The sequence below is a fragment of the Maylandia zebra genome, linkage group LG12 (genome assembly GCF_041146795.1).
Source record: "Maylandia zebra isolate NMK-2024a linkage group LG12, Mzebra_GT3a, whole genome shotgun sequence".
NCBI lineage: Eukaryota > Metazoa > Chordata > Actinopteri > Cichliformes > Cichlidae > Maylandia > Maylandia zebra.
The window spans coordinates 2,998,670-3,026,370 of record NC_135178.1 but is presented as its reverse complement, the minus strand read 5'-3'; the positions used below and the strand labels follow the sequence as shown (position 1 = coordinate 3,026,370).

At 42.0% G+C, this 27,701-nt stretch overlaps 1 long non-coding RNA gene across 1 annotated transcript; it reads right to left on the bottom strand.

The window, feature by feature from the left end:
- Window positions 1–21,587: 21,587 nt before the first annotated feature.
- LOC112435603 (uncharacterized) lies at window positions 21,588–23,310 on the bottom strand. Its single transcript, XR_003024702.2, has 2 exons — window positions 22,387–23,310; window positions 21,588–21,972 (listed from the first exon to the last, which is right to left on the bottom strand). It is a non-coding gene; the product is annotated as an uncharacterized LOC112435603 (long non-coding RNA).
- Window positions 23,311–27,701: the final 4,391 nt, after the last annotated feature.

Below are 27,701 nucleotides of genomic sequence, written 5' to 3'. Positions count from 1 at the left end.
TTCATTCCTTTGATTCAGCCGGGGGGTGGATAGTTATTTCCCCCAGTGTACAAAGTAGCACTAGGAATTGGTATTACATGTAAAACACAACAACATGCTAAAGGATGAAATAAAGCCCCCCTGCTCTCCATTTTAATATCAATAACAGAAACTTGTGTAGGCTCACTTGTGCTAACAGTGAAAAGCCAAAACTTGCCTCACCAGCTATGTTCTGTAATTACCTGCATGTTAAAAAGAAAACTGAAAACTAGTCAGTGAACAGAGATGTCTAAATGATTCGGCAAATTTTAGAAAGCAGGGTTACTCAGGATGGCACCTGCAAAGTCAGCAGTGTCACCTCTGTGTGACAGAGCTGACTGAGCTGGCCGTGCAGAGTGTGCTGGTGTTTGCAACATCTATGGCATCAGCATCAGAGTGAAGCCACCAGGGTGTAACTCTCTGGAGGCTCACAAGCAGGCTGCATATGTACTGTCTCCAACACCTAATGCCATCGGCTGCACAGAGCACAAACACTGCCTCCGTCTCGGCACGATCCTTTGGGACACCAGCTCACTGTTGCACTCACACAGACTCGGCTTGCATCACTTCAGAGCTGAAGTAAACCAAAACCCAGCGTCAGAGAGAGACAGGGATTAAGGAATTTACTTCCCCCGCCAGGTGGAGCTGAGACTTTTCAGAGGATTAAAAACTTGAATTAAGCGTGCAGTGCAGGATCAAGATCTGCCTCTGTGAATAGGATCTGATCTCAGATAAGTTGCACTGAAAAAGCAGTAATACTTTGGTGGACACTCAGGCTCCCTAATCTGTAGATGAAACAAGCCATTTACCCTGAAACATAAGTGTCTTTGACATATGTTGGATGTTTAGATATTTAGTAAATCTGTCTGTAAACCTTAGCAAGTTAGTTTGCGGCAAAGAAAACTGTGCATTGATTTAATATTGTATCAAAATATTACAATATTCTGAAAAAGTATTAAAGTGAACCTTTCATATCTGTATTTCTTGCATGTAAAGTGAACTATTTCAAACCTGATTATGGCTTGACAGCAGATGGAAGCATGAAGTCCAAAATCTCCTGGTCGATGCCTGTGTTGAATCTGGACCTGTTAAACCACAGTGGACCAATCATCATTAACACCAGCAGGTGACGTGACCCTCCTAAACCAGTGGTCCCCAACCCCCGGGCCTCGGACCGGTACTGGTCTAAAACATGTATGTTTTCAGTCATTTTTGCACAAAGTCAGGAAAACTGTTGCTTGGTACCTGAAGACGTTGTGTATTAGCGTCCTCTCCGTGACATAATAATGATAACGTCCATTTAGTGAATGCTCGTCAAAAATTGCTTCTTAAATGGTTGTAATTGGATGAATTTCTGAGGCAATGCAAATGAAGGCTAATTGCCACTTGCTTTCCAGGCCAGTTAGAAATTACCACCGAGCGAAACTGGAAAAAACGGTCCCCGTGTATGCCGTAAGGCTCCCCTACAACATTCCTATTCATAATGCACAAGCATATCCTAAACAGCTCAGTGGAATTGGTTTGCTGCCAAATGACTCTCCCTCTCTCTTAACAAACACAACGACAATATTGTGAGTCAAGCTGTTGTTTGTTACTGGGCAGCAAGATGACGGCAGCTCTGTGACTCCCGCATCACAAACCAGTGTGTAGTGACCTGACCTGCTGCTAAAGGAGTGTGTGAGGATGCTGAGAATGGGGTAGGAGACATCAAACTCAGGCAGATGGGATGAAACAATGGCACGATGCGGCGCGTCTGTGACAGGCTGTACCAGCTGATCAAGGCTACTGCAATTTACTAGTGATGAGAGGAGATCTCACAACCACCAAATGCTACCAAATAGCAGAGCTTTGCTTTTAAAATGACTATAATTTGTCTCCTGACATGATCTATATAAGCAGTTTCTTTGTCCTATTATCTCCTTTATGGAAGCAGCAACAGTCGCTGTCTTTTATTTTGCCAAGTATTGTTCTTTATTAAGTGGAACACGGAGCATTACTCAGTGTCTTGTCAGCTCCTGCAATTTACTATGTAGGATATGTTGTCTACATCTACTTAGCTAATTAAGACAGTCACAGCAGTGTAGATTTCAGGGCAGATCAAACACTACGGTGTTGATATGGGAAACAGGGAAGACTAGTCTCCACCAACTCTGTTATATCATAATCCCTGTTCCTTCAGCCTGATTAAAACATTTCAACAAGAGCCTGGGCTGCCTACCGTGGTAGTGCTGCAGAGAGGCTTGGTGGAGAAATATCACAGCTTCCTCATTAGCGAGAGGGGATTTCATTTGGAATATCTCACCGAGCACTTTGAGAGATGCGGCTGTATTTACATTTAAAAGATCCAAAGTGGCCATCTGAAGCTAGCTACCTCTTTCCTTAATTGCTGGCTTCAGTTGTCCATGAATACATCCACTTTATCACTGGCTCTCATTACTGGACGGCACAGAGGAAAGCCTCTTTCTCCTCTCTCTCCATTTTCTCCATCTTCTTCTCTAGCAGGGCAAGACCACATCAGAGTTCTCCCAGTGGCCAAAAGACACAAACAATCAAGAGGGATTAGACTCTAATCCTGTTTTTACTTTCATCTGCCACATATTCAAAGGGAGAAGCTCTGTGAAGCGTGGAATTCTTGAAGGATCTGCTCCCTGAAAAAATAAGTGGAAGCGGAGTAAACAATGCAATGGGACGGGGATTACAAGTTTTAAATGACAAGAAGACAATGGGCTTGACATCAGATTTATATTTAGTCTTCACTGGCTAAATCTTTGCTCGGCTGTGGACTAAGACAATTAAAGATACTGTAGAAATAATGAATAATGTAAGGTCACTTTAGTGTACCCCTCATTTTGTGTTCATTGGTAGTATTCTTTTCCAAAATGAACTCAATACAAAACATTTGAATTTTCAATTACTACTGGGGAAAATCGTTTTTTGTCCCCTGAATTACATTATTGTGTGATTGTAATGACCTATCACCACCAGCCATTGGAGCAATTCTGTTTCTGTTCTGGTTTAAAGAGCCTGTCGTTTAGACCGGACGCACCTTGTCACCGTGGTAACCCTCATGGATGTGAAAATGTAGAAAAGTCACTGAATTTGAAGCTTTTGTTCATTTGTTTGTTTTGTTTAAAGAAATAATCCTTGAAGAATCCTGGTGTAAAGACCTGTAACTTCACTATAAAGTGAAGTGTTTGTCATAGTCCTACCAGCACCCCCCCCTCACAGTCTCTCTCTGTGTCTCACACCTTTCTCAGTTGAGGCAGGTGTTCTGGGTTTTTAGCCCCGCCTATGGGTGTGGCTGCTTTTGTGGTACACAGGTGTAGCTCATCTTTAGCTCTTCACCTCCTTCGACCTTTATTCTCTACGTGTTTCTGGTCCTGTTTGTATTCTGTTGTATCCATTTGAACATTCAGTCGCTGGACCTCACCTGGAAATTAGCTTTTAATAATAGCAAGCCATTCTGCTCGCCTGCACTCACACGTGTTATGAAGTTGTTGTTTTTGGTGAAGACAAATAGTTTAAAAAAATTAAAAGGATGTGAAGTGAAGTAGCAACTCAGTTTGGCCTCGTTATGATCGGCAGACACAAGAGCATTTCCCTGCTGCTATCACTGAACTTGGGTTTGCTGAGCATAAGGTAGCTGTTAGCTGATGCTGAAAAGTAATAAACGTTAGCTAGCTAACTACTTTTAGACTGAAGTTAGTCAGATAACATTTATTACTTCTTACAAAGGAATAATGAATGTTAAAGGTTTCTTCTTATCATTATTATCATCATTTTATCAATAGTAATATCTGTGAGATGATCTTGGGTATGATCAGTAAAGTTTTTAGATTGGTGGCTTTGGTTACGTTCTGGCACGTACAGTGAATTTTCACTTTTCAACACTCAAACCGGATTCTTGAAACTGGGAATATAACAAAGTCGAAGGGTAACATATGAAGGTCAAAGCAAATTCAAGAAATGTTAAACTATTGTGGAAACGTTTTAAACTTTTTTTTGTCAGACCCAGATGTAAGACTCGAAAACAAGGAATATAAAACTCAGAAACAGTGTTATATGAAAAATAAAACAGGAAAACAGTAACATTTAGACCAGGACTAAGACTTGACACAAAAACAGATAAGAACCACTGAGACAAGCCTGGAAGGACGGAATAGGAGTACAAAAGCAGATTAATCAACTAAGGAAATGGGGATCTAACAACAGAGAAACAAAATACAAATAACCCCATGAACATAAATATAACCATATAAACAGAAGACTGAATAATAAAGAATATATACTAGAAATATAGAAATACTAGAAAACCCCCGTACTCTGTCCTAAAAATATCAGTCCTAAAAAACATGGTGTCTAACTAGATGTTTGCTTTAGTTGGCATTACCTTACAGTAACACTGTGAGGAGTTATTTTTGACCAGCATATGTCAATGTGGATATTAAACAAATATTAAACTGCTTTTCTTCCATTTGAACAATATCTCTGAAATTAGACACACCCTGTCTCAGAGTGATGCTGAAAAACTAGTTCATGCATTCATTACTTCTAGGTTGAACCATCGTAATACATTAATATCAAGTGTTCCTGCTGCAGTAGGCTGCTGGGGGCTCTCCATAGTGCACTGAGCATTTCTTCTTTACTCATCTCTTTTCAATCTCTGCGTGTTTACACATCATTATTGTATTTAGTAATTAGCAATTATTCAACTCTGAGTCTCTCTCCAATGATTAGCTTTTTGTCCGGTCTCTCTTGCTTTCTTCTCTTTCCCTGGTTGTAACTGGTCGTGGCAGATGACTGGTTCCACTGGGGCCTTTTTCCTATTAAGGAGTTTTTCCTTCCCGCTGTCGACAAGTATTTGCATAAAGGGTGTTGTGTGATTGTTACGGCCTCTTTCTCATATTTCAGGGTTTTTACCTTACAATATAAAGTGCCTTGAGGTAAACTGCATTCAACTGAATAATTCATATACTGAAATACAACATGACCAATTTTAAACACAGGAACTCATTGATAGCTGATCTATCTAACACAAGGGCGGGCCCCCTTAATTAAGGGGCCACGTGATAAAAGGGCACTGTTATGGAGGACTGCACCAATAAGCTGAACTCAGTTTTGCATCCCATTTTTGTCTTCATATAAAGATGTATTACTTTTTGGTTTGTTATGTATTGACTTCATCTTCAATTCTTCAGTTCTTTTCTCTTGTTCAGTCATAGAAATGTGTTGTCACTAATGACGGTTCAATGAGATGAAAATATTGAGGACAGTGATCATGACTGATAGGGCATCTGTATCTGGATTTGTTAAAGTGCATCATTAAGAATGTTTGTTCACATGTAAAGGTACATTGAAAGACAATCAACATCCTCTGAGGTTGCCTTCCTTTGTGTGGAAAGTTTTCCTCTTTGCTCCGTTAGTCACTCAAAAGTGCAACAGACTGATTGAATGCTTTTGCCTGGTAGAGTTCAACTATTCAAATATCAGACATTTCCCCCGTGAGCAGTGGGCGAGCGTCAGTTGTAACATTTGCCAGTTATAGCATTTCAGCCCATACCTTTGCAAGCATGCAGTTACTTCTGTGAACATTGCTGCCAGCTCAGCAGTCCAAAAAACACTCTTTCTGAGCGGCTGAGGTCTTTTAACATCTGTCGGGCAATGCTCAGGATTTTCTATGAGTCTGTTGTGGCCAGTGCCATCCTCTATGCTGTTGCATGCTGGGGCAGCAGGTTGAGGGTCGCAGATGCCAACAGACTCGATAAACTAATGCACAAGGCCAGGAATGTTGGGGGGAATGAGCTGGACTCCGTCAGGGTGGATGTTGTCCAAGATAAGGACAATGTTGGATAATACCTCCCACCCACTCCATGACTTGCTGGCCAGTCACAGGAGCTCGTTCAGTGAGAGACTGAGATTACCCATAATGCACCACTGAATGTCAAAGGAAATCATTCCTGCCCATGGCCATCTCCCTGTACAACGCCTCCATCTAATGCACAGTGCACGGTGCAATATTTACACCTTTTTGCACACCCTCTACAGGGCAAATAACAAAGTTTTACACTTTAGAGTCAAATGTCAATCATATAAATGTATTCTCTGTAATATTCTGGATATTTATTATTGAGCTATTTGTACATATTAGAGCTATTTCTTATATTTGGTAAGTACAATTAATTTAATTCAGTCTCTTACTGTTCTTGGATCAACTGTAACCACACAATTTCCTCTGGGATTAATAAAGTATTCTCATTCTGATTCTTCATTAAACTCTGCATCTGGGAAACGCCTACAAATGTTTTTCTTTTTTGTTGTTTTAATCTGCACTTTTTTGAGTTGTCCAAAATGGTCCCTGGAAGGAATAATGGTGAACTAGTGACAGACGAAGTCTCATTGATGCAAGGGGGGAGGAAAGGTTTACCCGTGTGGTCTGTCCCAACAGACAAGCTGCTTCAGCTCCATAATGAATGTTCTGATAGAAAGGTATCAGAATACACAGCGCAGTTTGTCCATTTACCATTCATGTGGGTGGCCGGGTACTTATGTGTCTCTTACCTGGGGAACACCTGGCACGAAGGATCATTTCGGGAAGAAGGGAAGCCTGAAGGGGCTGGAGGATCCTCTGAGTAATGTTCTGTCATTCATGTAGCTGTTATTCTTTAAACACCCTACAAGCCCCTGTAAAATGGACACATACCACCTACCTGAGCATTGTTGCAGACCATGTACACCCTTTTGTGGAAGCAGTATTTGCTGATAGCTGTGGCTTCTCTCAGCAAGATAATGCACTCTGCCACAAAGCAAAAATGATAAAGGAATGGTATGAAGAGCACAACAGTGGGATGCGTTAGCCTCACCTCACAACCTATAGTTCTTAAAGGATCCGTTTCCAACACCAGAGACCACAACACAGCTTCAGGAGTCTAGCAGAGGCCATACTTTGACAGGTCAGAGGCACATCATCTCACATCTCCAGCTATTTATTTATTGGGCAACACTGTATGCTTGCAACACTGGATTGAATATCAGATAGTAGATGTGCAACTGTCAGGAATGGAGATATACCATGCAAAACTTTTATTGTGACACAACACTGGTGAAACACAGTCTTACTGGAACAATGATGCTTCTTGTCTTTGCTTTATTCCAGTGCATAGAAAATAATCTAAAATCACGATAAACATTTGGTTTTAGCTTGTCAGCTTTTGAAGCAAACACACTAGCTATAAATGGTGGAGAAATGTTGCTGAGCAGTTGGTGTAATTCCTGTGGGCCTCTCACAGTTCAGTGCTGAGTAATCCAAACTGATGCATATCACTGCTCTATTCCCAGAGGGGAGATTTGGACTGCCATATCAATTCAGGAATGACCTTGTTTCCTTCACCCACCCTCATCCCCTGCATCACACAAACATATTGCAGCCGGGACTCACACCTGACCTGTGTCACTCAACACGAGCAGCACATGCATACGCAGTGGCCTGAACCAATACTTTTGTGGCATTCAGAGAGGTATTTGCAATGTCAAATCCCTAATGTTGAGGAAGTTCTGGTGTGAACTTTGTAAATTTGTTTTACATTTAAATTTCTCCAGTTATCTGACAAAGTATTGTGAACAGAACAGACCAAAAATCTGTCACCAACTGTTGGCCAGTCTGAGAGACAACACGTTCGTTATTCGACACCAAAATGTGACCAAAAACACAGAAATGGAAGAAATGTCTGAAATATTCGAGAGTGCCTCTGAGATCAAAACTACTGAATTTATGCAGCTATTACATCTCTATCATTTAGCACATTATTTATAATGTGATGCAAGATCTGTTGTCTAGCTGTCAACACTTTGCTTCCCAAAGCCCTGGGATTACACAGAAGCCGACTGCTGTTTCTCAGATTTACTGGAAACCTGAATATGGGTTGGCTGAGAATTTTACATATAATAAGCACATATTATATTTCAGATGTTAACCTTAGAGGTTAGTTAAGCAAAGTAGGTTTTTGTGTATTTCCAAATAGACAGAAGCTATTTAACTGGTTAGTTGTTTGCTTGTATTATTGTAGGATCTTTATGTTACAAAATGAAGTGCCATTGAAACTGAATTTATTTATTTAAATGTGACAGTGCTTATTAATGAAGACATCAGTGTAAATATGCCACAGTTCATCAAAAAGATACTTTTCATCTATAGTGCCTGCAGACAAAAGCAATAAATAATAATACAAAATCTAGACCAGACAAGAAAAGATGAAATCAGAACATGAAATTTCATAATAAAATGAGAACACGAACATCTGATTTCTCGTTAACCATCGATGACTTTTAGATGTGTTGAGGAGGGTGGGGCAGGTCCATGTAGGATCTTGTAACAGAACAAGCAAACTTTAATATTGTAAAATTTTAAAACCGTAATATATTATGTTTTTGAAAACAAAACAAGTTTTAAAGCCTTTTTAAATAGAGATTTGGTTGATTTTAAGTATTTGTCGATCACAAATTAGTGAAATATTCTATAATAAAAATGATAAAATGGTGAAACACCCTAGCCTAATTTTCTTGCAGTGATTATTTGATTTATCTAAATATGTGTAGGTTAAAATGAATGATTTTAGATTTAAGGTGGAATCTATAGTAACGCCAAGATGCTTACATTCATGTAGAGTCTGAAGTTTTCTCATGATTTTAGTCGGTTTGATAGGATAATGCAAAAAGGTTTTTTAAATTAATGAATAGACAGGACTGAGTAAGACAATCATAAATACAGTTCATTTTTGTTGTCAGCTTTCCCAAAACGTCCATTTCGGACTTTACCTGTGTAAAAATAACAGCACTGTCTTCATGAAGCTGAGTACTGACAAGTCATTCATATATAAAGAAAATAAATGTGGTCCAAGTCCAACTTTACAGGGGACGTAAGGAGACACTGAGAGACGCATAATGAATCACATTTTCCAAATATGAATTCATCCAAATGATGACTTGTTCAGAGAAGTTGAATTTTGTTAACCTAGACAATAAAGTTTGATGATCCACACTAAACATTTGATACTGATCACGACGGTCTATACAATGTCCAATCATGCGTCCACAATTTGGACGTCCAACCATGACCCAAGTTGGACGTTAATGTGACGTTCAATTTGGACTTTGGCCTGTGGAACGTTTTTGGAGGTCACGTCTGTGGTCTATGGCAGGTGCGCTGGAGAAATTTAAATGTAAATGATTTATCATTTTTTTGTTTATTTGTTTTGTTTTTTAAGCTGTTTCACATGTGTGTTATGCACAGACCTTATAACAAAATTACATTGGATTAGTTTTACCATGTTTTAATGGCCAATGCTGAGCTGTAGTCATGCTGTTTAAACCTTCTAGATACACATTATGATGGACTTTGTCCATCATTATCTACGATCTCTTTACCACAATAAATCAGGTCTATCTAGACTGGTTTCTCTTCACTGCCTCCTTTCTAAATTTCCTCATCTCTGTATGATCCTCTTTTCCTTTTCTTTCTTCTAGATTTATTTCCTTTTTTCAGTTAACTTTTCCTTTCCACCTGGGATCCATCTTGGATATCAGTTATATCCCCTTTGAAAAGCAGAAATGGAAGAGAGGTTTTAAAACTTTATGGTGAGAGGCTTGGTACCACATGCCATTTCAGTAGCAGCTCTGCTAGCAGGGCTGCCGATTTATAGCTCATGACACACATATATTTAATTTGTAACCGAACACTTCCTCTTCGCCTCAGTTTCCTTAGAACTCTGGGACATGTCTTGTTTTCTTAGGTCAGGGGTTAAACAAAGGAAACACAGTGCTGGCTAGCTGAAGAGCCCGAGCCAGGGGGTGTGAGGGGCGCTTCCACCTCTGAGGCCAGTCCAGAGCAGACTGTGGAACACGTCAAGGTTAAAGGTTCCCCTGTGATATCCGGAGGGGGAGGGGGGACCTAAAGAGAGAGGAGAGAGCTAGAATCAGAATATTTGAATTTTACATGACGAGAGCCGAACGTAAAATCCTGGATCCTCTTACTCCTCCGTCACTACAAGAAGGCTGGCTGTTTGTTGGAAGTGACATGTTTACTGCCCCATTGACCATAAATATCCCGAGGGCCATCTAAAACATAGTTACACGCCCAACTAGCTTTTCAATTCTGTGCGGTGATAAGCATATAAGTTTATTTAGTGTGAATGTCCTGTGGTGCTCACTGCGCGTCCCCAGGCACAGAGGTAGTGCGGTTAGCACTGCTGCTTGTTGCACAGCAAGGTTCTTGGTTTGAGTCTCACTTCTCTGTGAAGTTTGCATGATCTCCTGGTGCCTGTGTGAGTCCTGTCCACATACTTACGCCTCCTCTTAGCTTACTGTTGATTCTAAATTGTCCATTCATCACTCATATACTGCTTAAACAGCACTCGAGGCCCTTTATACGGTAAGGTAGACACCCTACAATAATACAGAGAAAACCTGAACAATCAAAAGAGAAGTCCACAGAATATAGTACTGCATGGATAAATGTAGCACACACTCTAATATTGTTGAGTAGTTAGAAAGACTTGCTATGTAAAGCCAGTTCATACATAAAGCCCACATCATAATTTCACAGCTAGAATACTGTAAAATAAATACGTTATGGGTTTTATGCAGAGTAACTGTAACTCTGAGTTATTGTACTTGTACTTACCTAAAATCTGTTTGTGTGCACACAGTACAAAGACTCTTTATCACTGCAAGCATCTGTACCTGCCTACCTTTGAAATAAGACCACATGTGTTAACCATAAATTATTCCAACACACTTAACTCTTTCCAAGTTTAGAATAGATTCCATAAGTCTGGGAAAGTTATTGTTTCTCTCAGATTGAAGCTTTTAATTTTAAACTTTCAGAGTGCTGTTATAACTTTGGTATGTGAGAAAACTCTCAGGGCTTTACAACAAGTCCTAATAGAACGATTCTGAAACATTATTAGTATCGGACATCTATGGATTTCTGGATAAATATTAAACAAATATGTAAGACTGCTTTCTTCCATTTGTGCAACATCTCTAAAGTTAGAAATATCCTGTCTCAGAGTGACGCTGAAAAACTAGTTCATGCATTTATTACTTCCAGGCTGGACGACTGTAATTCATTATTATCAGGAAGTCCTAAAAACTCACTGAAAAGCCTTCAGTTAATCCAAAATGCTGCAGCAAGAGTCCTGACAGGGACTAGAAAGAGAGAGCAGATTTCTCCTGTTTTGGCTTCCTGTTAAATCCAGAATTCGAAATCCTGCTCCTCACATACAAGGTCTTAAATAATCAGGCCCCATCTTATCTTAATGACCTTGTAGTACCATATCACCCTATTAGAGCACTTCGCTCTCACACTGCAGGCCTACTTGTTGTTCCTAGAGTATTTAAAAGTAGAATGGGAGGCAGAGCCTTCAGTTTTCAGGCCCCTCTTCTGTGGAACCAGCTTCCAGTTTGGATTCAGGAGACAGACACTATCTCTACTTTCAAGATTAGGCTTCAAACTTTCCTTTTTGCTAAAGCATATAGTTAGGGCTGGACCAGGTGACCCTGAATCCTCCCTTAGTTATGCTGCAGTAGACGTAGGCTGCCGGGGGATTCCCATGATGCATTGAGTTTTTCCTTTCCAGTCACCTTTCTCACTCACTATGTGTTAACAGACCTCTCTGCATTGAATCATATCTGTTATTAACCTCTGTCTCTCTTCCACAGCATGTCTTTATCCTGTCTTCCTTCTCTCACCCCAACCAATCACAGCAGATGGCCCCGCCCCTCCCTGAGCCTGGTTCTGCCGGAGGTTTCTTCCTGTTAAAAGGGAGTTTTTCCTTCCCACTGTCGCCAAAGTGCTTGCTCATAGGGGGTCATATGATTGTTGGGTTTTTCTCTGTATCTATGAAGCGCCTTGAGGCGACTTTTGTTGTGATTTGGCGCTATATAAATAAAATTGAATTGAAATAAATGCTTAGTAAATGTTGTTCTGCCAGTTAAAGGGTCATTTTAAATTCTTACCAATTGGAGGTACTGTCTTCAGTCTTTTAAAAAAAAATACAATGAAATTATGCTTTTGCCCAAGTGTCAGTACTCTCTAGTATGTATGATAATTCAGAAATGGCAGCTGAGGAGACACAATATTTATGTAGGGAGCTCAGAGTGAATGAATGGCACAGTGAAACACTGTTCTCTAACAGCACATGTATGTGTGTAATGACTATATGCTTGTATGTGTGTTTGCACTTAAAGTTGGGATACACTTTTTAAATTCAGGCACTATTTTTAATGTGTGAACAGTAGTTTTTGTTTAATTCCCAGTTCACTCAGGTTTAGGCAACAATGTTGTAGCACTGGTTTAGTAAAGCATTGCAGGTGCAGTCGGGTGGTGAAAAATGTTTAATGAAATAGGGAGGGGTTCCTGTAACTAAAAGGTTGTTTCAAATGTTTTATAATCTGCAGTAATGAGTACCCTGTATCTGTAAAGCCCGCATCTGTTGATGATTTTCTAACTTTTAGAGTAGACGCAGACATGTGATACACAGATATCTGAAATCTCTGTCGAGCATTTGGATGGTTTAATACAAACAGAGGAACCAAGATGATTACGATTTTCAGTGATTCGACATATTCTTCTACACATCAACTTTGACTGGATTGGTGAAACGATTAAAGTCATTTCTTAAACACTGACTCATTTTGTCTAGACACAAAGACGGGGAAACAGCTATGAGAGAAAGCATATCTTTTTATGATATGAGAAACTGCAGCCAGAATCCCTCTCCACTCCATCTGCTCAAGAGAGCTGCCAACGACGGTTTGCAACAACACACACACACACACACACACACACACACACACACACACACACACACACACACTAACTCCCTCATTGCATTTCAATCTATAGCACAGCATAACATACAGCATTTCAGCAGCATATGATTATTATGAATGCATCTTTATGCACCTGTGTTTCATTAGAGCAGTATTTAAGTATTTAAGACATGATCATCTGACAGAGATGAAATAAAAGGATCTCACAGTCCAAGTACTGTGGAGTCCAAACGCTCAAGTCAGCAGGCTCTGTGCTATAAACGGAGCCGAGTCTGGCCTGCCTTTATCACTCCTGCCTCCTTTAGATGCATCTTTATGGGCTATTGTTCATTGTTCATGAGGGACATTAAAGCCAGGGACAGCAGGTAAATCACACGGCTGAGCCTAGCGCACACACTGACCAGCAGAACGGAGGAGGATGTGGCCACCAGCTTGTGTGTCTGTGCGTTTATGTGATTTTGTGTGTGTATGAGAGAGAGGACGCAAGACAGCTAGGTCACTACGCTGCTGCTTCATATGTTTTGTATCCTATGTGCTGTATATATATAGATATATAGTTTTTTTTTTTAATTAATTAATACCTTTTTTTATTTGTGCCAATGGTTCAAGGTTCAAGGTTCTTTATTTGTCACATGCATAATTATACAAGTATAACACACAGTGAAATGTAGCCTGACACGCTCCTCGACATGTGCAAAAATTGGGGGGGGGGTGTAGAGGAAGAACATTATATATATATATACATACATATAGTATATACACTGGGTGAATGTGCAGTAGTAGCAGCAAGCAGGTGAATTCTGTACATTAATATGAATAGATATCTGACTATTTTACAGGATAGACAATATAAACATATTTAAAATTAAAGGAATTGAAATGTACATTGTGCCTTGGTTTAGTGTCTGGAAGAGTCCTGTCTCAGTCAATTATAGATGATGTGAGAGGGCGGGTGTGTGTGTTTAGGGCACGGATGGCTTGGGGATAGAAGCTCCTCTTGAGTCTCTCTGTCCTTGCCCGGAAGATGCGGAACCTTCTACCAGATTGCAGAAGTTGGAACAGTTTGTTGCCAGGATGGGACGGGTCCTTCAGTATCTGCGCTGCTCTAGTCCGGCATCTCCTGGTGTAGGTGTCCTGAAGCGGGGGGAGAGCAATCCTGCAGCAGCGTTCTGCTGTACGGATCACTCTCTGGAGAGCTTTTTGGTCCTTCACACAGCTGTTCCCAAACCACGATGTCATGTTCTGTGTGAGGATGCTCTCCACAGCGCCTGTATAGAAAATCCTGAGGATCTTTGGAGAGACCCTGAACTTCCTCAGTTGTCGTAGGTGATACAGGCGCTGCCTAGCCTTTTTGGTCTGGACCTGAATGTGGGCAGCCCATGTCAGGTCTGAGGAGATGTGGACACCAAGATACTTGAAGGACTGCACCCTCTCCACTGGAGCTCCATTGATGATAATGGGCTTGTAGTCTCTGTGCTGACCCCTTCTGAAGTCCACCACCAGCTCCTTGGTCTTGCTGACGTTCAGCTGGAGGTGGTTGTCCTGGCACCACGATGCCAGATTCTTCACTTCATCCATGTAGGCCGCCTCATTGTTGTTGGAGATGGCACCCAACACCACTGTGTCGTCAGCAAACTTCACAATGGTGTTGGAGCCGTGGGTGGCCACACAGTCTGAAGTGTAGAGGGAGTAGAGCAGTGGCGAGAGGACACATCCCTGAGGTGCTCCTGTGTTGATGGTGATGCTGTTGGAGAAGCACCTGCCCACCCTCACCACCTGAGTTCTGCCAGTGAGGAAGTCCAACACCCATGCACACAGACGGCTGTTAAGTCCCAGTTCCCTCAGCTTTGTGAACAGTCTGCAGGGCACTATTGTGTTAAACGCTGAACTTCGCCAGGGACTCGTTGAAGATGTAAGTGAACACACCTGCTAGCTGGTCAGCACAGCAGCGCAGCAGACGGCCGGTGATACCGTCTGGCCCCGCCGCTTTCCTTGTGTTCACTCTCCTCAGTGCCGCTCGGACGTCATGCTCCGCGATGCTGGTCACCGGTCTCTCGCTGATGACGTCACTGTCCTCGGTAGTCAGGCGGTAGATAGCATTAGCCGCCTGGCTAACCTCGAAACGGGCGTAGAACCGATTCAGCTCGTTGGTGAATGCAGAGTCAGCGTTGATCGGCGCAGTGTCCCTGGCATGGACATGAAGGTGAGGGGAATACAGGTGATAAGGAGGTGTTGGGATGGTGTTTAGGAGAAATATGCAAAAGGGAACATGGTAGTTGATTTTGCCAAAACAATGGTAAAGATAGCTGTGTGAACACAGGTCAAGAAGAGGCAGGAATTTAGGGTGTGGGGGTGGAGGAAGGTGCACACAGGTGGACTACATCCAATGCAGAAGGTGCAATTTCAAAGAGAGAGCAGATTTCAAGGTGGTGTGAAAGGAGTATGCAGCTAAAGCAAGTGAATGATTAAATAAAGTCAACGAGGGAAGAATGTTGCACAGAGTTGCAGGAGGGGTTGAGACAGGCTCTGTATGGTAGGGAAGAGTTGGGAAAAGCGGGTGAGGGAAACTGCCAAGAAGGTGTTAGTTGTATGCTTTGGAAAGGAAAGAGTATAAGGACACTTGGTGGTGGAGCGAGCAAGTACAGAAAAGTATGGGAAGATAACAACAGTAGACAGGGGAGTCTAGGCATTCAGCAAGGAGAGAGGTGACAAAAACAAAAGGAAAGACTTGTAGTGAATTGTATGTGAGGCTGGACATTAAGAAGGAGTAAAGCACTTGTATTGAAAGCTAGGGTGAGCGCTTTAGTTGGAAAGGATGTGCAGCAGGTAAGGGTAATCAAGGATAGAGAGATTAGAAATGTACTAATATGTGAAGAGCATGTTGAAAAGATGGGAGAATTATTTTGAAGAGCTCATGAGTGAAGATAGAGAGATAGAGATGGGGTAAGTTAGGGAAATGCAGAGGTGCGGGAGGAAGAAAGGATGTGTGGAAAGTAATGATCAGTGAGCAGCAATATGGTTTCATGGCGAGGAAGAGCACTACAGATGTTTGCTGTGAGTGTTGGTGGAGTTTTGGGTAGGAACCATATAGATGGATGGACTTCCAATGACGTCACCCCAGAGTGTTTCGACTATCGCCATCCTGCCTTCAGAATAATGGATGTGATAAGGACAGGCAGAAATCCCATGCTCATTGACTAATGGCATATGAACCAATGAGCGTGCAGTTTCATGCTCATTGGTTCATATTAGGCGTTAAACTGCACGCTAACCTTTTATCATCTCCATTTTGAAACATGGCCAAAGTTTATAAAACTGACTTTATTCTTTTATTCAGTATGATTTAAAACTGACTCAATGGGAAAAATCTTACAGAGGTCACAAATCAATTTTCCCTTCAACTTGTTTAGTACTAGAAGTCTTTTTGCAACCACAGCTATTGCCATCTGGTGTCCTTCACACAGAATGCAGGTTTTTAGACACTTTTACATGGGCTTCATTTTTCAGCATGTTTTATCCTGGCCATGTTAAACTTAAAGCTAGATAGATCTTCAAACCAGGGTATATATGTAAATAAGAATATAGTTAATGGGAGATTACATTGATCTGATTGATTTCTTTGTTAGCATCTGCCAGTTATCTACATTTATTCAAGAAAGACTGATTTTTGTGTGGGGGGTGTTGTTAGTTTTTTTGACATATCTGTACTTCTATTTAACAGTTTTCAGCTGTTGGTCTGTTGCTGTAAACGGTTGACCTTAAAAATAACACAAACACACAGCTTTTTTAGTCTCAGGTCATGTTTTGAAAAAATGAAGCTGTTGTACACAACTCCTCTCCATACTTCCCCCTCCCTTCTTCCCTCTCGCCTTTCTCCTCCCCACCTCCCAGTTGCCAGGCTGCTCACCAGCAGGGGGGCCTGTAATCCCAGCAGCACCATTGTGCAGACCGGCAGGTATTTCCCCTGTCACCCCTGAGCAGCAGACTCAGCTGACTGGCAGCGCTGCGGGAGCAGGAGGAGTCTTACTTTCTGTCTATCAGCCTGGCTCCTTTGGAAACACAGAATAATAAAGACAAAGCTTCTTTTTTAAAACTCTGAACTGCTACCAGGCTTTTTCTAAGATTCATGACTCAAAGTCAAAATGTGTAAGAAGTGTGCATCATGTGTGTGAGATGTTTCATTCCTAACCTTCCATCAACCTTAGAGACAACCACTTAGTCTCCAGCAGCTTTTCATTCACAGCAGTGGAGGGGTACATTTATTTAATCTTGAGTGCTCTGGCCTAACCAGTGAGTGGTTAATGTCCTGTATTTGTGTGTGTTTGCTGGGGTCCTCTTCTGATCCCTACAGCTGCACCCTTTAGAGAAGAGGTTTCCAAAGTGGGGTTGGGGGGCTCCAGGGGGCCCTTAAAAGGGTTCCAAAGGTCCTGTGTAGTATTTTCACTTTTTTAATTTAAGCGACAAAAGCATTTATCAGCAGTGGCCAGTTGTTCAAGAGCTTGTGCTAATCTTTTTTCACCTGGAAAGTCTTGCTTGACCAGCTGTATTTTACAGTTTAATAGAAGTGTGACATGGTTGTTGTTTGGAAAAGTTAATGAAGTCGCAGTTTGGAAAACCTGCTATCAGTCTTAGCCACTTGGGTTGCAGAGGGCCTGGTGACTATTCTAGCTGCCATCGGGTGAAAGGTGGGCACCCCCGAACATGTTGCCCATTCATACCTATGGGCAATTTAGCGTCACCAATCAGCATGCAACATGCAATTTGATTAAATTAGATTTTATTGTGTAGCTGTAGCTCAGCAGGTAGAGCTGGCCATCCACTAATCACAAGGTCTGATCCCTGCCCCAGTGTGCATGCCAGATATCCTAATGCATAAACTAACCACAAGTTTCTCTCTGATATGTCCATCAGAGTTTGGATGTGTGTTAGATAGAAAACACTTCGGTAGGAAAAAGTGCAAATGGGTTTGACTGAGTGAATGAGGCACTTTGAGTGTTCAGGTAGAGTAGAAAAGTGCTGTATAAAACTCAGTCCATTTACCATTCAGTGCCTTTAACAATATTGAGCTGCTATGCATGTGTGTGAAAAACGGCTTGGACCCAGTCACAGAGGCCTAAAGATCAGTTGGGAAACACCTGGAAAATACTGGTCACTAGGGACCAGTGGGTGACTGGCTACCGGAGGTTGCTGGTACTTGTTAGATTAACTTAGTTTCAAATGTGTATGAATGTGTTGTATTGCAGTTGCTTTGGTTCGTAGCAGATTGCTGTGGTCACCGTAGTTTGCATGGACGTGCAAAGACTCCACAACTACTTGCTAAAAGGTAGTGAAACTGTAAAGAGTGCAGCACACATGAGAAATATATACAGTTCACCTTGAGACGATAAGATGCACAACAAAAGTGTTGGTGTCAGCATTACGACGCAACTGTTTGTGTTGCACTCGCTGGTTAGTAAGCAAGTGTTTGCAGACCAGTCAGTGTCTTCCGTGCAGACTACAGGTGACTGTGGCAATCTGCGAGCAGAGCAAACAATTACAACATGATCTTTTTGTGTGGCACCCTCTTTGCAACTGATTTCACTCAGGAACAGCCAGCACCCCTTGCTAAGTGACCTGAGTTTCTTAGGTCTTTTGGGCTTGTCTGTGTGACTGAGGCCTTAACGAGATTCCAATAACAGTTTTCCTTCTAATTTAGAATTGCAGCTGCTAATCATCTCACATAAATAAATTCCTATTAAGGTTTCTTGGAGTGCCATGTGCTCATGTAAAGCAGTGAATGTAGTGAGCACACCAACAGAATTTAGTAGCAGAGATAGGCTAATTCAGATAACAAATACATATAGTTACACTGGAATATACATGTCTGGTGAATGTTGAGTTAATCGTAGTTACTTAAATCGAACTAAATCTCATTAATAGAAGGAGCGAGTTAGGAAAAATGCATCCTTGGCTCTTTTATGAGACATTAAAGGCATCTTTGTTTGTTTATTAGAAAGGATGCTCGTATCAGAATGAACTGCAAAGTGTATTCAGTCATACTTTTGGAGACAAGTACCTCTTGTTATTTTTGCATATCACAAACTATTCAGACGGGTTCTCAGCATAGCTACAGTAAATGTGGTGAGTATGACTGGGACTCTTTAATCGGTGACACACTACTGTAGCGGCCTGTTAGAAGTTCTGTCCTACTGCCTGTGGCCTTTGCAGCCCTGGTGGGGTGCATTTGTCCCCCCTGCACCACTACCCAGCCAGTTGGCAAGCCTAAGCCAGGAAACTGTCAGTGTCGATTGAGCTGAGTCGAGGAGGTCCTGCTAAAGGAGCCTTGGTAGTTCCAGGGCCCACCTCTGTTTCCAAAGCATGGGAATAAAGAACTCTGCATTCCACAGGACTGAGCTGCCAGCTTCCCCCCCACCCACAGTTCACATGGAGCCCTGAATGAGATTAACAAAAGCATTCTGTCGGACCCCTCTTGGCCGGCTTCCACGTCAACAGCTCGCAGGGTCAGGGGTCACACTAACTACATTCATTCCCAGCAGACCCCTTGCTCCAAACACAGGCCGCCAGTTGCACAAACTCCCAGCTTTCCCTCTAATCCTCCGAGATATGTCTGATCTCTCCACATGTTTCTGCTCAATTAAAGCAATATCACACCTTGCAAATGGAACAGAGAGAAAGAGGCAAGCAGGAGAGAGGAGAGTGTGGCTGCAAAGATGAACAGAGAGGAGAAAGTGAGAAAAGCAAATGAGTGGAACATGGAGACTGAAAGAGAGAGAGGACAATGGAATTATTAATCTGCTCGTGTAAGGTGCTAGCACATGAGTGATGAAACACCGCAGGCAAAAGCTCAATAGTTGATGGTGGACACATGACTGACATGGTAGCAAAGCCAGCACACGCATGCAGCTCACAGCTCACATACCTGCACTGCTCTTTGGCTGAACTGTTTAAAACCCAGTTCGTGTTTTTATCTCTTCAGCGAAAATATCAGTTATTGAGTCGTTCGAATATTAAAAACTGTGATTCAATTTGATGGATTTACATTAAATTAATATATTTATCTTGTTTTTACCAGCTGACAGGTGTTTCTTTTGGCCTGCATGTATCCTCCCTAAACTCTTCACCTGTGAGATAAATTCACATCAAATTATAGGAGTTAAAATGTTTCAGACTAAGATTAAGTTCCAATTTAACAACTTTTCATTATAACATAATCTTGTCTTTGTAATTCAGTGGTCTATATAATGTGTTATAACACAATCTGGAGTTATGAATTATCTGTCTGAAAGTAACTTCCTGTATAAATCTTTTCCAAAACGTGTATACAAATAAAAACAGAATTCAATGGTTTAAAAATCATTCGATGTCAATATTTCACAATACGAAGCACAGCATAACAAAAAAGTAGACAAACAATTTCAATTTGATTCAGGCAAAACAATTTCAAATAAACATGAACATCCATCAAAAGCGTCAAAAGGTTACTTGAAAAGCACCTGGTGAAACATCTCACAACTAATTAGGCTAATTGGTAACAGGTCAGTAACAAGACTGAGAACAAAAAGAGCATCGCAGAGAAGCTGGGCCTTTCAGATGTAAAGGTGGGGAGGGGCTCGCCACACTGAAGACTGCATAAGCAGATAGTTCGGTAAGAACACGATTTACTCGCAGTGCTTGACGATACTTCTAAAAGCTGTACACAGGTCATTGTTGCATACTTGAAGGCAAATTCATGAACTTTTTAACTCTTGTATTTAGAAGAATCAGTTTAATCAAACTTCCTGTTGACTGACTGAGCTTTTAGACCTTTGACCTTTCAGTAGATTCTGTATGAAAATATTAGTGACAGTGGACATTGATGTTTGGATTTTTGCGATACAGATGTTCCTAAAGGAAGTGCTTACTTTCTTATTTCCAGCTGTATTATGTACTATAATTATAATTCCATCAGTCATTTTACTCCTGATGAAACAGATAAAACAGGAGAAAAGGCCAAACAGACACAACATGTGCAGAGGAGTCAGGTGTCCACCATCCTCCGTCTGCTGCAGTCTGCATGTTTGGGCAAAATACTGAACCCTAAGCTCGAAGACATTTTTAACACAGCTTCTCCAAACATAATAATTTTATTTTTGATGCTTGCGTTATTTTGCTTTGCACAGAGAAATAAAATCGCTTTGCAAAACCAAAACTTACCAGGGTCAAAAGTATTAGATTAGATCCTAGTAACCAATTGTGTATCCTTCTTATTTAACAGCCTGGAGTTGTTTCTCCTGAACAACCCCAGCTCAGCCTTCTTTGGCAAATACATCAAGCTCCTCCAGATTTGATGGACCTTTGTCTTCGGTTCACCCCGCCGATTTTCAGGTCAGAGCTTTGAGCAGGGCAGTCAGTTACATTCACTTCACCAGGAACAGCGACCCAGACACAGATTTGTTGGTGACTGCTTGAGGTTTTCTTTCAAAATATTCTCATTTTTCATGATTCCTTCTACTTTGACAAGAGTCCAAGGTACAGATACACCAAAGCATCCCCACAGCATAATCCTCCCACCATTGCATTTCACTTCATGCTACATGCCTCTGCCTTCTTTTTCCAAACATCTCCAAGGCCAAACAGCTATATGTAACCACTGACTCATTTTAAATAGTTTAGGACAGCCAAACTAGGGACCAGTTGCTAGGTTCGGCAGGGCTACAATAGAAAGCAAGGCGAATGCAGAATGAAATGGCTGGAGACCGGAATTTGAGCAGCAACAGTTATTATTTTGCACAAAAATGAAATAAACAAGACACAAATTCCACATTGACAGTAGTAGTGATAGTAACAATAACAATAATAAGAATAAGCCGGCAAAACAAAAATAACCCCAAAAATAGTCGTTTGAGCTCAATATTCAATTGTCTTTTTGTCTTTGGTCATTTGTCAAGTCAAAAATTCTTAGTCTAGTTCTTGTTCTCTTTCGTTTGTGGTTTGTGTGTTACCACTTGGGAGTCTCCGTCGAGGAAGAAGAGTAAGTTCCTCTGCAAAGTTCAGTCTGGGCTCAGGCTCGCCATCTCCATCCGGAGAGAATCCATTGGAATCCAAAATCTTAGTTCCTTCCACACGGACAAGGGAAAAAAACCTAGCCTGCACAACAATATTAACATTATTGTACACAGCCAGCTCCGTTTCTTCTCTTGTATCACAGCTATAGCTTTAGTTCTTTATCTCTTTTCACATTTCTTTCACATTACCACAGTAATACATTACATGCATGCTTTGAATATATCTCTCGTTATACATGAAATTATTTTAACCATGTAAACAACAAATGAATTTCTTGTTCTCTTTTTAACCATGAAATTATGATTAATAGGTATAACCAGCAAGATAATACATTTTTCCAATCATCCTTCGAGTATGCTAAACAAATCCTACCACAACAGCATTTCAACCGTTTTTAAACAGCAAATTACCACTCGCGAATCGGTATGAACAGAAGAAACAACTTTTAGCAACAGACTAACACATTAACTTTTCAAACCCATGGGCTAAACTCACCAAAATGTTAGAAAATTCCGCACGAGCTATCCGTGACCTGTCTCATCTATTTCCACGTGCGAAAAGATCTAGCTCATGTGAAATGATGGTCTGGTGTTTCGGAAGACGGGGCTAAAACCACCTTCAACCAATGAAAAAGGCATTTATCCCTTGTGATCCAGCAACAGAAAATAAAGTTTGCTAGAGGATCACACTTCCTTTTTTCAAAATAAATGTTTCTTTTCAAAATAAAATAATGAAAATACATTTATACAATCAAAACGAAAACAAGAAAAAAATAACAAAAGGTAGTTTTCTCTACTGGGTTACACTCTCCCCAGCTAAATGTCATGCACGTCTCGTTGCATGTGTAGCCAGTACTGTCCCTCTGTACTGTTTAGGGACTCAGAAAAGGCTATGCTCAAACCCTGGAAAAGTGATTTCACAACAGTAACTAGAGGGTTTCCTAAATCAGGATAATCAAGTCTTTTAGGTGGATGTCTGATTCTTGTTGACTGTCTTACTGGTTGAGTTGTAATGGGATCACAACTGTCCATCTCATCAGGTGAGTTAACAGGCTGGTTTCCTGGTTCTTTAACCAAATCCTCAGGTGATTCATCCAATACGGTTCCCGTTCCATTGTCCACAGGATCGTCAATTCCAATCTCATCTCCATCTGGTAAGTTTTCAACAAGCACATGATTGGTAAGTTCGTCTTTGCTTGCATCTTTATCCATATTCAGCTCCTTGTTGCTAGCAATTTCAGAAAGGTCACAATCAGGTAAGTTTGTAATGTCTGGTTCATGAGAAGGTTTCGGATATTCATGTACAGTAGTAAATCTGGTTATTTCTTCACATGGGGAATCATCAACCCATTGAATGAAAAGTTCATTGTCAAGTTCCATTGATTCTTCATCCTCATTACTTTCTGTGACAACAGTTTGACGCGTTTTAGGACGGTGAACCTGCTGTGGCTCAGATGTGTCTGCGGTGGCAACCGGGAGGAAACTGCAGGGAAGCAACAGGTCTCTGTGTAAAGTTCGGGAGGGACCTTGCTTGGACTCGGGTTTAACAGTATAAACGGGTAGGTCGCCTGCACGTTTGACTACCACATGGATGTCTGCCTCCCATTTATCAGCAAGTTTATGCTTGCCACGCAGCCGCACGTTTCTAACTAAAACCCGGTCCCCAGGTTCAAGTTCTGAAACAGTTATTTTGCGATCAAATCTGGCCTTATTCTTGTCTGCCACTTTTTGTGCGGTTTGAGAAGCTAACCTATAGCTTTCCTCTAGCCGTTTCTTGAGACTTTCAGCATATTGCGAATGTGTCACTTTTTGATCTTTGCTGAGAGGAAGTCCATATGCAAGATCAACAGCTAATCTGGGTTTTCTGCCAAACATCAACTCGTAGGGTGTAAACCCTGTTGCATCACTACGGGTGCAATTGTACGCATGTACTAATGGCATAACATAGTCTTTCCAGTGAGACTTTTGTTTGGATTCCAGTGTTCCTAACATACTAAGTAGTGTTCTATTAAATCGTTCAGTAGGGTTACCACGTGGGTGGTACGGGGTAGTTCTTATTTTCTTTATCCCAGAGATCTCACACAGATCTTTTATCAGTTTTGCCTCGAAATCAGGACCCTGATCGCTGTGCAGGCGCTCAGGTATGCCGTAGTGGACAATGAACTGGTCCCACAGGCACCTGGCGACCGTTCGTGACTTTTGATTAGAGGTGGGCAACGCGAGGGCAAACTTAGTGAAATGATCGGTTATCACAAGGATATCCCATGTGTTGCTACTGTCTGGTTCTAGACTGAGAAAATCCATACAGACGAGTTCTAAAGGTCTGGTTGTTGTTATGTTGACCAGTCTAGCTGCTTTTTCAGGGGGACTCTTTCTCCGTATACAACGATCACATGTTTTCACTTTCTGCTCAACCTGTGTCGCCATGCGTGGCCAATAGAATCGGGTTCTGACCAGATCAAGGGTTCTGTCGATACCTAAGTGGCCCATGTCATCATGCAAACTTTGGAGCACTGAAGCTCTGAGCTCCTCAGGAAGAACAAGCTGGTGGGTCACCTGGTCTCCATCTTGTCTTTTTCTGTATAACACCTCATTGTGCATTTCCAACCGATTGAGTTCCCTAAGCAAAAGAGGGAGATCTGGGAGTTCTTTTCTAACAGTCGGTGGAGGTGTCTGACCATGTTCGATTTGTTTGATAACTTGGCTGATTGTCGAGTCTGCTCTCTGCTTATCCTTAATTTCTGATTGGGACAAGGCAGGGATGGTTGGTAAGCCATGATGTTCTTCTGAAACATAGATGTCTGGAATCGCGTCAGCTGAGAGGGTAAGCGATTCTACAAGTGTAACACCACTATCCTGACAATCATCACTGACTTTTACAAGGTGATTTTGACAGATTGCTTGGACAACATCACTATCTACAAGCTTTATGGTGTCAGTGGTGTCAGTGTCAGCTAGGTGACGCTCTACAAATTGGCTTACACGCTCCTGCTCTTTCCTGGACTGGACATCATTTACGAGTTCTCCATGAGGACGTCTAGACAACCCATCTGCGTCTAGGTTGTGCTTGCCCGCTCTATACTGTAACTTAAAGTTGTAGTTAGATAAAGCGGCAAGCCACCTATAGCCAGTGGCATCTAACTTAGCAGAGGTCAATATGTATGTGAGTGGGTTACTATCTGTAACCACAGTGAACTGACCACCATACAAATAATCGTGAAACTTTTCAGTCACTGCCCATTTGAGTGCTAAAAATTCCAACTTGTGGGCTGGATATCGTGCTTCACTTCTTGATAACCCACGACTGGCAAAAGCTATGGCTCTGAGCTGACCCTCCTGCTCCTGGTAGAGTGCTGCACCTAAGCCAGTAGTACTGGCATCGGTATGGAGCACATAAGGCAGCTTCGAGTCTGCAAAGCCTAAGACGGGGGCTGACGTTAGCTTTTCAATGATGGAGTCAAAAGCTTTTTGACACTCTGCGGTCCATCGGTCCTCAAATGGCAGTTTGGGATCAAAGTAGGTCTGGTTGGGTTCTTTGGACTTTGATTTCTTACGTAGTGGTGGGTAACCACGAGTGAGGTCATTGAGTGGGCGTACTATGGACGAGTACCCTTTTACAAAACGTCTGTAGTACCCCGAGAACCCCAGGAAAGATCTTAGTTCTTTGAGATTCTTGGGCCGTGGCCAGGTCTTTAGGGCCTGAATCTTTTCGGGATCCGTCTCAACTCCGCTTTCAGAGATTACATGCCCAAGATACCGAACTGTGGTTTGGAAAAATTTACATTTTTCCAGCGATAACTTCAGGCCATACTCTTTAAGGCGATGGAGTACCCGCATAAGTCGGCGTTCGTGTTCTTCCAAACTATCTGAGAAGATGATGAGATCATCTAAAAAGACGAGCACTTCATGTAAGTTCATATCACCAACACAGCGCTCCATCAGCCGCTGGAAGGTGCTTGGGGCGTTGGTTATGCCCTGCGGCATGCGGTTAAACTCCCAGAACCCAAGCGGTGTCACAAACGCGGTCTTTTCTTTGTCTGCCTCCTCAACTTCTATCTGGTAATACCCAGATTTCAGATCGAGGACCGTGAACCACCTGGATCCTGAAAGGGCAGAGAATGTCTCTTCCAGATTTGGAAGTGCGTAAGAGTCTTTTATTGTTTGCAAGTTCAGCTTGCGAAAGTCTATACATAGACGCACATCATTATTCCGCTTTCTCACCACAACAATGGGAGACGAGAAAGGTGATTGAGACTCTCTTATCACACCTGCAGCAAGCAGCTCCTGCAGGTGTTTCCGGACAGCCTCAAGATCTTGAGGGTGTATAGGGCGTGCACGGTGCTTGAAGGGAGTCGGATCATTAAGCTTGATGGAATGTTTCACCTTGTTCGTACACCCAAAGTCAAGATCATGAAAAGCGAATACTTCCGGAATGTCATTGAGTTGCTTGGTTATCCTCTCTTTCCATTCATGTGGAATCGGAGAGTCACCAAAATTGAAATTCAGCGGTGTCTTACTTGTGGCTGACTCATTAACACTGGTGACATTATGCTGGGACATGATACAATGGAAAGCTCCCAGCTCTGCAATGACACAAGTAGACGGGATAGTAACATCTTGTTCTGTTTCATTTGTAATCATAACAGGCACTTTGTGTGGAGCTCGGGAAGGAAGTGTTATCAAGCAAGTTTTAACACAAAGGCCACCAGGCAAGGAAGACTGAGAGGGGTGTTCAACTATGGCACACGTGTCTGCTGCAGTACAATGAACGTTAGCAGATCCCTCTAAAACTACTGTTTGGCCTGCTGGAACTACAACTGTAGCCTTGCCTGACAGGGTAACTAACCCAATGCTCCCATCTTTGTTCTGTGTATGTCTTAGTTCTAGAGTTTTCAACAGGGCTCTAAACCCGCAAGGACTAGGTAAGTAGTCAGAAGTCTTAAGGTCCAAAAATTTTTCATAAAGGACATCAAGCGTGTTTGTTCCCACCAACACTGGGGTCTGACTGTTTGGATGAGTGTCTGGAACAACAAGAGCTAAGGTTGGTATGTCCATCTCTGCATCTAAGAAGTCTTTTGGAAAAGTAATGCATGTCTCTATATAACCCAAATAGGGGACGGGCTGACCTGCAGCACCCTCCACTTCCAAAAGATCATAGAGTGGGTTAAGATTTTGATCTGGAAAGTTCTGTTTGTAGAACGACTCAGCGACTGTGGTCACTTGTGACCCTGAGTCCAGGAGACAATTTACATTAACGCCCGAAATGCTAACTACTGCTGTGCATTTAGAGCCAACCAACCCTTTTGGCAGACTATACTTCTGTGGCTTAGTGACAGATTGCTTACAGTTAGCATGTTGCATGTACTTAGTGGGACATGATCGCCTGGCTGCAGTCTCCATTTGCCCCGCAATAGAGACTGTTTTCAGTTTAACTGTTCCTTAGTGGCTGGAGGGTTCTCAACCTCCCATTTCCTCTGTTTCTCTTTAAACAGTTTGCGCTTTTCAGCAACTAGGGCTGGGTTTGGTTCATTTTCGCAGTTTGGCTTGATGTGGCCATCTTCTCCACATTGGAAACAGTACCACGGTTTGGGTGGGATACTTTGAGTTTTAACTGTTCGTTCTGAGGGCTCCTTGCTCACTTTGTCTGGCTTTCGGTTTTCTTTAGACTTGGTATGGGAGGCATATCTGGAATTCTGCGCTTTTGATTTCGCGGTCAGCTGCACCAGTTGGGCCTGGAGCTCTGCAACTTGCTTTGAGAGTTCTTTAATTGAGCTTAAGGTGGTTGTGTCTTCATTTTCGTCTAAGCAGCCT